The following is an 11,084-nucleotide window of genomic DNA, read 5'->3' as shown; positions in this document are numbered from 1 at the left end:
TTTTTTTTGAGAGGTTTTTTGCTATAGGGCGTGTGCGCTTGCCAGAAAGACAGAGAGAGACAGAGAGACAGAAAGCGAGAAATCACCCTGCAGGGGGTATGGCCACGCTGTAATCCGTTCTCCTCCATTCTCCTCTCGGGATCTTGGGCATGCACGCACATGTGCCTGGCGTGAGTTTAAGCCACTGGGTCCGGGACTCGAACTGCGGTTGACTACATGGGAGTCCAGCGACATGGCCATTACGCTAACTGCTGGTCCAAAGAACGGCATTTTTGAACCCAGTTTACAGATGGAGACACTAAGGTTTAGAGAGCTGATCTGACTTGCTTTATTATCTACTGCTATGTAAGAAACAATTTACCCAGTACTTAACGACTTCGGCCAATACACAACTATTACCTCATGGTTTTTGTGGGTCAGGAATCTAGGTGCAGCTTAAATGAGTCCTCTACTTCAGAGCCTCTCAACTGCAATTATGGCATTTGCTGGATTGGGATCATTTTAAGGTTCAACCTGGGAAGGATGCAGTCCAAGCTCATGTAGTTGTTGGCAGGATTCTGTTCCGCCTAGGTTGTTGGACTGACGGCCTCAGTTCCTGGCTTACTGCTGGGTGGAAGCTGCCATAAGCTCCTAACACATAGGCCTCTCCAGTGTGGAAACTTGCTTCACCAAAACATGCAAACTAAGAAGGCAACAGAGAGTGTCAGACAACAAGACAGAAGTCATGATCTCTTGTAACCTAATCATGTAAGTGACATGCCATCAACTGTATTAAATTGGATTTGTTAGAAGCAAGTCACTATGTCCAGCAAATACTTAAGGGGAGAACATGCAAGTGTGTGAATATCAGCAGGTGAGGATTATTGGGGCCATCTTAGAGTCTGCTTGCCATCTTTGCCCAAGACCCTACAGCTGTTAAGAGGCAAACAGGACTTGAATCCAGTCTGTTAGTCTCTTTTCACTCAACTAGGTGGTAACCTGATTGAACTAGTTTACATTGTTGAAGAGTAGCAAGTATCTTGCAATGTTTCTAGATGCACATTTTAATGTGCTATTTCAAGGGGACTGAAGATTTGATGAATAGAACTGGAGTCTGGAGGACTCTGTCCCTAGAGGTTAGCTGACAGACTTTCTGTGGTATGAACTGTGGAGTTAGAAGTGAATGAACAGGGGAACGGCCTGGTGTGGGAAGTGGGGTTAGGTGGGTGGAGGACATGGAGTAGCTTGGCTGCTGTGTGTGTTGCGTACAGAACAGAGGGAGGTAGAGGTCAGTTAGATATGCAGCACATATCTAAGACTTGTAGAATATATAATATTTTCACAATTGATTGTCATGTAAAAAGTCACTAATTGTATAAGGTCCTTGACCAAGTAACTGAAAACATAAAGAGAATATTCTAGAATATCATGGAGGTCTGGGAAGGAGGTGTCTTACTGCCGAGGGCATGGACTTCCGTCTGTTGTACTGCCATAACAGAATACCATAGATGGGGTAATTTAAAGAACATAAACTTATTTCCTCACAGTTTTGAAGGTTGAGAAATCCAAGATCAAGGCACAGGCACCTGATGAGAGCATTCTTGTTTCTTCACACAGCGGAAGGGCAAGCTCAAGCTATCTGAACATTGGACGAAGCCTCTTTTATAAGGACTTTAATCCTATTAAGGAGGGAGGAGTCTTCGTAGCCTAATTATGTCTTAAAGGCCCCACATCTTAATACTATCACATTGGCAACACATGAATTCTGGAGGGTGCACATTCGAACCATAGCAGATATGAACCTGGTTAGTGATATTGGAGCTTCCATTAATTCAGAGGAGGGATCTGAGCAGAGGCTGGGTTCTGTCCCATGTGATTATTACAGTATAGGTTTAGCACCATAGGCAAGTGCTCCCTGTATCCCTCTCTCAGATCCACACAGGTTCATGTGGTACATGAATGAGGTCAGATGCTGAATGCCACACCTGCATGTGTTTAGTTCTCCCCCTTTTATAAGGTCATAGATGAATACAAGATAAAGCTGAGATTGAACCTAGGTCTCATGATTTCAAGCTGTTTGCTCTTTCCCCTTCACTAAACAGTTGATCAAGCATTGGGAAAAGGCAGATGTGCAATGACCTGAATATGGGAGTTCAGAAGGAGGAGGCTCATAGGCTAGAAGCAGTGGGCCAGAATAAGGAAGAGAGGAAAGTGCTTGGAGTGTAAAACTACTACCAGCGAACATTTATCTAGTATTTTTGTATGCTGAGTGTGCTGCTTAACATTTTATATGTATTTTTATCATTTAATAATTTCAAAAACCTTTGGGACACATCCTGTTATTAACAATGCCATTTTACAGATGAGGAAACTGAGACTTTTTTTTTTTTTTATAGACCACAGATTAGCTTATGTTTAACACCCATCATGCCATGAATTCATAGGGAATAGGTTCCAGTAGCTCAGGCTCCTTTGCATTGGTTCTCACAAAGTGTGTTTCTCTGGGTGGAGCAGGCTGGCGCTTTAGTTGAATCCAGGTACCTTTCTCTTTGGCTTCTTTCTTTTTCTGATCATTTTCCTTCCCACGTTTTAGGAAGCTATCTCTGCTCTTAGAATGTTTAATATGCTCAATACGCACATTGATTCTCTTGGCAAGAATCTTGCCCTTAACTTGTTTGTTCACAACAATACCAACAGCATGCTGGGTAACATTGTAGACTCTTCCAGTTTTGCCATGGTAACATTTGTGGGGCATTCCTTTTTGAACAGTACCCATTCCCTTACTGCCTACAATATCACCTTTCTTGTAGATTCGCATATATATTGCCAAAGGAACAACTCCATGTTTTCTAAAAGGCCTAGAGAACATATATCGGGTGCCTCTCTTCTTTCCCTTTGTGTTCGTCATTTTGGTTAATTACTGGAAGATGGTGGTTCCGGCCAAAAGGGGGAAACTGAGACTCTTCAGATAGATCTAAATGTTTTGCTTAAGGTTCAGAGCTGTTAAGTAATGCAACTGCAATTCAAACCCAGGTATCTTTGTCTTAACCAATACTTATGCTGTTTTTAATCTTCAGTTATCTCTGGAGTTTCTTCTCCCACCAGAATATGAATCACAGAAAACATCTGAGAACCTAGCCTGCCTACCTTCCCACTGGGTGTCTGCTTGGGTTCCTTTAAAGGCTAATGAAATGTCAACCATGACATCGTACAATTGGAATTTGCATCTTGGACAATAAAATGTGGAGCTAAAATCTTCTACCTTACAGGTTATATACCTGGGGAGTGTTGGGGAAAATAGTATCCAAAGAAAGAGGTTTTAGCTAAAAGATTTATTAAGCTGGATCGTTCATGGTCCAGTGGAAGCTTTATCTGTTGCTTGGCAACAGGTTTTTGAGATGGTACAACCTGATCCAATTGACAAACCAAAAAAAAAAAAAAAAATCCAAATAACTTGTTTGTCACATAAAGTCATCCTTTTCTAATAGCTGAATGTAGATTCGGGATCATTTGTCTTCCAGTTACTTCTGTATCTAGCTACCAAAATTATTAATTCCCTAGGCAATAAGTACACCTATGGTTTGTAGCAAAATGCTAGCATAACATCTGTAATGTTCTTTTTGTAAATACATGTTCTGAGCTTTTTCAAAGTCCTAGATAAGTATGGTTTCTCTTTGGGGAACATAAATCTTAACTCCTCTACCCTGTGAAATATACAAAAATCATAAATGATGGAGGGACATCTGGATTCTCAGTGACCTTCCATCCATGTGTCCACCTTGCATTGAATACAGTTTCAGTTGGCTTTTCTATGAGTTGCTACATCTGAAAACAGTAAGAACAAAACTTCCCTCCCCCGCCACCATGTATCTATTATACATGCCCTTTGAATTCCACCTAAGCTGGCAGCCTGCAAAGGTTTTAATTACAAAGAGTTCCAGTGTCAGTGGACCGAAGACATAGCAAATCAGGTCTGAGGGTCACCATCAGATAAGGATATCTTTGGCCTCCACGTCCTATACTACCCCAAGTGTAAGAGCTTCTAAGTAGTACAGCCAAGATTTAACTTAGGTTTGTGAACTCAGGGTCATACTATGTCTACTGATAGAAGTTCTTTTCCTTTCTTTTTTCTATTTCTTTCTTTCTTTCTTTCTTTTTTTTGTAGGTTTATACCATAGGACGTGTGTACTTGCCATAGAGAAACTGAGAGAGACAGAGAGAGGGAAAGTGAGAAACCATCCCCCAGGGTGGATGGCTACACCGCAATCCCTTCTCCTCCATTTTCCTCTTGAGATTTTGGGCACACACACACACACACACACACACGCACACACAGGCACATACATGCACCTGGAGGCATTTTTAAGCTGCTGGGTCTAGGACTCAAACCATGGTCAGTCATGTGGTAATCCAGTACCTTAAGCACCACATCATCAGCTGGCTCTGAACTTATTTTTCTTAGTGGTCAAGCAGAGTATTATCATTCTGATGACTACTTTACTCTAGGATCACCTCTACTGTTATGTGGGAAATTACTGTACAACATTCAAGTACTGGCCCTATGCAACGATCCAAAGAATGTTGTTATAAAGCTCATGTTTGGGCTCAACCTATTAGGGGAACTGATGCTATAACACCAACCTGCTTTATGAATGCTAAAGAAAGAGGAATATCCAGTGACCACTTATGTTCATTAACACTATAATGCTGTGTTCATTTGCTTTCATGGGTGTGGGTGTTTGTATAATGATAAAATTAACAAACATGATTATGATTTTTTATTGTGAATCACAAACATTAAGATGATTATGGTATTAACACTTCCAATCAATTACTTATTAATCAAGTAACATATTCAGTATGTCAGATGGGCTTTGGAGTTGGTTAAATTCATCCAATTAAATAGTCCCACACAAAAACTTAAAAATATATGGACATGGCTAATTCTATGAGTATATTTTAATAGCAAACGATCAGAAACCACTCATTACTGGAAGACCAGTTGGGCTGACATCATAGTACAGTGGTCATCTACTCTTTGTCAAAAGGATATAGAACCAAGCTGAAACACCTTGAGTATCAAAAAGAAATATAATGACAATTAAGTGAAATATATGAGTTCATAATGAGAGTTAAAAAGTTATTGTCTCTGGAATTCACTCCAACAAATTAAGCTGAAAATTGATAAAGTGGTAGAAGCAAGCTTTTATTCTTTCTTTCCTGTATAAATGGTATGAGAGGGTAAATAATAGTTTATGAAGGAAAGTTTCTTTTGGTAGAAACATTTTAGCTAATGAAGAACAAAATTAGAAAAATCACTATTTTGCAAGCATAAAAAGAATAAGCCATGTAGCCCACAACCATTAAGAAACATCAAACATTAGGTGAAAAGTTGATAACTTCATAATGAAAGGATTGAGTTGACAAGCCTATAAACTCAACCATCATCCTCACAGCATTAAAAACAGAACAATCAGACATTGAGTGCCTCATCATGACATATAATTGAAACTGAATTGAATCAAGCCTCAAGATCTGTCTGCGGTTTATGAAAAATAAACTATGGGAAGAGAAGAGCAAGTGAAATGAGATCATGAGGAAGTAATCATTAAAATCCAAACTATGCTGTGATCTTTGGGACAAATATCCACACTTATCCAACAAAGTTGTTGTGAGAGAATTAAAAAAAAAAAAAAGAAGTTAAAACTTAAAAAATGACATTTTGAGGGACCAGTAGATTGTGTAGTGTTTGTGTTGCTGGGCTGCCACGTGGTTGACTGTCATTTGAGTACTGGATCTGATGGCTTAAAATTCATGCCGGGCACATGTGCATGCATGCTCAAAATCCCTAGAGGAGAAGGGAGGAGAAGGTATTGTGGCATGGCCATGCCTCCTGAGGGGTGATTTTTCACTTTCTGTCTCTCTCTGTCTCTCTGGCGAGCATACTCACCCTATAGCAAAAGAATCTCTCTAAAAAAAATGACATTTTGAGACCAATGAAAAAATTGTATTTAGACTTATTATGAGGGGACATTACAAATTGTTGCTAATTTTGTTAAGTGGGTTAATGTCATGGCTATTGGGTTACACATAGTGCTTATATAAAGACACAAGCTGAAATATTTACAGTGAAGTGACATAACGTCTGTGATTATGTTTAAGATACTCCAGCAAAAAGAAAACTCGTGTGTTGTGTGTGAGAAAAAGAAACAAAGATGACAAAATATTGATATTTGTTGAATATGGGGGATAAGTATGTGAAGATTTATTATATTACTTGTTTTTCCTTTTTGCTGGTACTTAGATTTCCATTATCAAAAGTTTTCAAAAATTTTCCCAAACTCAAAAGAGTTCTCTTGCATTATTTTTTCAATGATGTAAATACATTTTATACTGCTAAAGGCATTTTATACTGCTAAAGGCTCTGTGACTTAATAATGACACAAAAGTTCATATTTATATTTATGTTTAATATGAGAAAATTATATTTGACACTTTAGCTAATTTGAAGTTACCATGGCTTTATTTACTGCAATAAAAATCCTAGGCTAATTTTTCTTTTGAGTTTTGCAACAGCAAAAGGCTGGATTGACAGCCTTTGATATCATTTTGTTCCAACAAAACATAAAAGGCAAGATATAAACAAGAATCAATCCCCTTTTAATGTTTAGCACTTCTTGACCTCCTTCTATTTCAATAAACAAAACTTGGTTTGCTTGTCAGTTCAATGTTTTATTAAAGGTCAGATCTCAGTTCGTAATAAATACTTCCCAGAAATAAATGAGTAATAGGAGTTGCATTTGAGGGCAAAACCAGTTGTTAAAAGTAATTAGAGAAAGCAACTTTTTATTTTTTTGGTGTTGGCATTATCCCATTTTTCCATAGTTTGCTTTTAAGTAAATATCTTGCTTTATTTCTATATACCCCCTTTTCCCCTTCCTTCCTTCCTCCCTCCCTTCCTTCCTTCCTTCCTTCCTTCCTTCCTTCCTTCCTTCCTCTTTCTTTCTTTCCCTTTCTTTCTTTCTTTCTTTCTTCTTTCTTTCTTTCTTTCTTTCTTTCTTTCTTTCTTTCTTTCTTTCTTTCTTTCTTTCTTTCTCTCTTTCTTTCTTTCTTTCTTTCTTTCTTTCTTTCTTTCTTTCTCTCTCTCTCTCTCTCTTTCTTTCTTTCTTTCTTTCTTTCTTTCTTTCTCTTTCTTTCTTCCTTCCTTTCTTTCTTTCTTTCTTGCTTGCTTCTTCTGCTTCTTCTACTTTAGATATAGCAAAGCAGGGAGTTTATTGAAGGAGAAGGAAGGAAAACAGAGCTCTCAAGAAGAAGGGAGGGATCATGTAAAATGAGTTGCCCAGGAAGTGGGCTATCTTTTTGCATTTCCCCCTTCCCATGCCCTCCTTCTTTTAATGAACTCTGTTCATACCTTCAGACTCAGTTGAAATATCACTTCTATGATCTTCCTGATAGTAATAATGATGCTGTTCATTTAGTGCTCACTAATAATAAGGCCAGATGTATTTTAATGACTTTACACATAAAAACTCATCGAATCTTCACTACAACCTCACTAGGTAGGGGTTATTTTGCATGTACTTGAAAACCGAGGAAGGAGAGCTTGAGTCATCTGCCCAAAGTGACGACATGTCAAAGAAGGTGTGAGGTTAGTTATACCAAAGGATACCAAGTACACCAACAACATCCTAGTTTTCCTGGGACTGAGAGCTTACCCAAGAAACTTAACTCTTACTTCCCAAACTGGAACAATCATGGGCAAACCAAGATATTGGCCGCTTAGAGTAGATGTTTCCTCTTAGTGAGACCACCACCATAAATACTTTTGCTGTTTTGCTGGGTTCTTTTTTTTAAAGAGAGATTTTTGCTATAGGGCCTGTGGGCTTGCTGGAGAGACAGAGAGAGACAGAAAGTGAGAATCACACCCCAGGAAGGATGGCCACACTGCAATCCCTTCTCCTCCATTTTCCTCTTGGGATTTTTGGGGACGCATGCACACGCTCCTGGCATGAGTTTCAAGCCACGGGGTCCAGAACTCGAACCATGGTCAGCCATATGGGAGCCCAGTGAGGTAACCATTATGTCATCTGCTGGCCCCTTTGCTGGATTCTTAGGAACTAGGGAGAGGTAACTTATGGTGCTCTCTTTATAAGAAGTGTGTCTAGCAAGGGGCGAGTAAATTGCATGCTTGTAAATTAAATCGCATCTTAAATGTAGCTTGGTCTTTACGAAAGAAAAGGCTCTGATTTGAACCCACATTTATGTAAATATGAAGTTTGCTTCAGTGACCTATATTGACCTACTCACATTTTCCTTTCTATGAAAAGGCACCCACAGAGTGAGGTATGGAGAAAGGAAATATTGACTGAATTCAGTGTGAAATGAACTCAATTCCTGCCTATAAGTGATAACGGTCATTTGTGAACAAAACACTGTCATCAACTTCCTTAGTCACAAGCCTATTTTAGTTTTTACTTTGCAGTCTATACCTTTATAATACTTCTGTAGCCTATTTCAGAATTTAATTATATGATAATTCAGTTTTCAATAAACTGAACAATAGGGTGAATTCACTTTAGTGGCCAAAGACCTACCCCTTTATTTCTTAAAACCAATTTGCAAGTGTAATTAAACTATGGGAGAAATTATGTATCTGACAATTCCCCAAACCTTAACTTCTCTCCTGAAAGGATATCATTAGTGGCCTATATCCTTTGCTCTGTCTGAGCCCTATTTATCACGGGGATGTCCTCAGAGTGAACCTTGGGGACTGCTTTCCTGAAACATTCGGAAGATTTAAATTCTTCAGTGGTCAATACTTTATGAACCGTCTTATAATGTGCTCATTTAGGTCAGTTCCTTGACCTCAGGAGATAGCTTGAGTGCCAGAATGAGCATCCAGACAGTTTATTCAATTGCCTCAGCCTTTGCACTGCTGTTTTTGAGGATGAAGCCAACTTCATGAATGACTGTTGTTTTAAAGATGGAGGTAGGGCTTGTCTGCCTTACACTTCTGCCAATTCACCCTGTGATCAGAAGGAAGAATTTTGTCCACAAGTCTATTGCCATTTGAAATTCATTCTCTATAATGTTACAGTAATAATTTTTTAGTATGTATTTATAAAATATTCTCAAAATATAGACAAGCCAAAAGAAGAAAAATTTTAAATCAGCTATAAATTCATTTTCTTGTTGATGCTGTATTAATAAAATAATTCCTGATTTTTCATTTTGAAGAGAAACTTATTTTAACTAGAAATAATATATAAATAGGTGAATAGTTAAAAAATAAAAACTAAACAGGATCTAAACTATGGATATTATAACTTGTTTCAGAAAGGTTTATATAGTGAGAACATCTTCCCATGCTATTAAGCATTTACCCATGTTGTTATTTTTAATGACTGTATAGAATTTTGTTGTATGGATATGATAAAATATCTAATTTAAGTCATTATTTTGGGAAATTAGGGTTTCATTATTTTTAGGTACGGCTGGATGAACTAGTTTATAGTCAAATATTTGCACATACCTATTATTATTTCATTGGGCAATTTTTTAGAAGTGGAATTTCTGGGTTGAAAGGCATATGTGAATTTTTTTTTGAAACTCAAATGAGTCTGTTTATTTGGCCTAATTTTGTTTCCAAGTAGTCTAAGAATATTCAAACATTAGGTCTCATTGTTTCGTTTAAAGGTTTTTCTGTATAGCACACAATGTCAGCTCATACAAAGGAACTATGCTGTTGGATAATGAGTTGTAGCAAGGCTGACTAAAATTTTTATTGCTCTCAGCATTTTTTCCAATCTTCTTTCCTTTTTGTTTTATTATGTCATCAGGAAAGTTATGACATATTTTTGCATAGAAAAACACATCATGACTTTCCTAACAACCTAATACATACATGTCTCATAGGTAGCATGACCATATATCATGGTTGGCTATAGCTTATGCCTATTGTTCCAGCATAATTAGTCATAGCATCCCATTTTACTCTCAAAACCATCCCAATTTAAATTGGTCTAATATAAATGTTAGAGAAACAGAGTTGAAGCCTTAGAAATGAATGTGAGGGCCAGCAGATGCCATGGTAGTTAAGTCCTGGACCCAGTGGCTTGAAAATCACACTGGGTGTGTGTACATGAGTGCATGCCCCAAATCCCAAGAGGACAGTGGAGGAGAAGGGATTGTGGTGTGGCTATGCCCCTGGGGGGTGATTTCTGTCTCTTTCACTCTCTCTCTCTCTCTCTCTCTCTCTCTGTGTCTCTCTCTGGCAAGCACACACACCCTAAAGCATACTTTAAAAAAGAAAAAGAAAAGAAATAAATGTGAAAAGTGTTTGGCACTCACTGCATGGAAGGTGAGTAAGGAGCAATGAGGTCATTGTTGTCCCCTCAAGATGCCACTTGAGAATCCTAGTTTCCAAAGGAAGAGCTGAAATGCTTGAAGTGGGTGCACCATAGTAGTAGAAGTCATCACCATGTGTACTAGAACTCAGATTTTCCAAAGGGTCAATAATTCTGGGTGCACCATAGTAGTAGAAGTCATCACCATGTGTACTAGAACTCAGATTTACTAAAGGGTCAATAATTCTTTTTTTTAAATCTTTTTTATTTCTTATTTTTTAATTAATTAATTTACATTTATTCACTGAGCATTGTCACAACATACAAAATGTAATTTCCCACCCAGAAGATGCTGCATAGTAGCTTAATCATACATGTTATCATCAATACTTTTCCATTTCTAGTTTCATATATATATGTATATATATTTTTTTCCCCCTATTTCTCACCCTCTGCCATTTCCCATGCTCCTCCCACACTATCTCAGGTATCCACAGTTGTTTTCTATTCCTTTTTTCCCCCACATTTTATTGATTCTCAAAATTTCTTAAATAATCTACTTTCAATAGCAAGCTCTGCTGATTTTATATATATATTTTTTTCCCCCTATTTCTCCCCCTCTGCCATTTCCCATGCTCCTCCCACACTATCTCAGGTATCCACAGTTGTTTTCTATTCCTTTTTTCCCCCACATTTTATTGATTCTCAAAATTTCTTAAATAATCTACTTTCAATAGCAAGCTCTGCTGATTTTATATA

The sequence above is a fragment of the Tupaia chinensis genome, unplaced genomic scaffold, assembly GCF_000334495.1.
Source record: "Tupaia chinensis unplaced genomic scaffold, TupChi_1.0 Scaffold150243_1, whole genome shotgun sequence".
Classification (NCBI taxonomy): domain Eukaryota; kingdom Metazoa; phylum Chordata; class Mammalia; order Scandentia; family Tupaiidae; genus Tupaia; species Tupaia belangeri.
The sequence above is the reverse complement of the archived record's forward strand: the minus strand, read 5'-3'. Positions refer to the sequence as shown.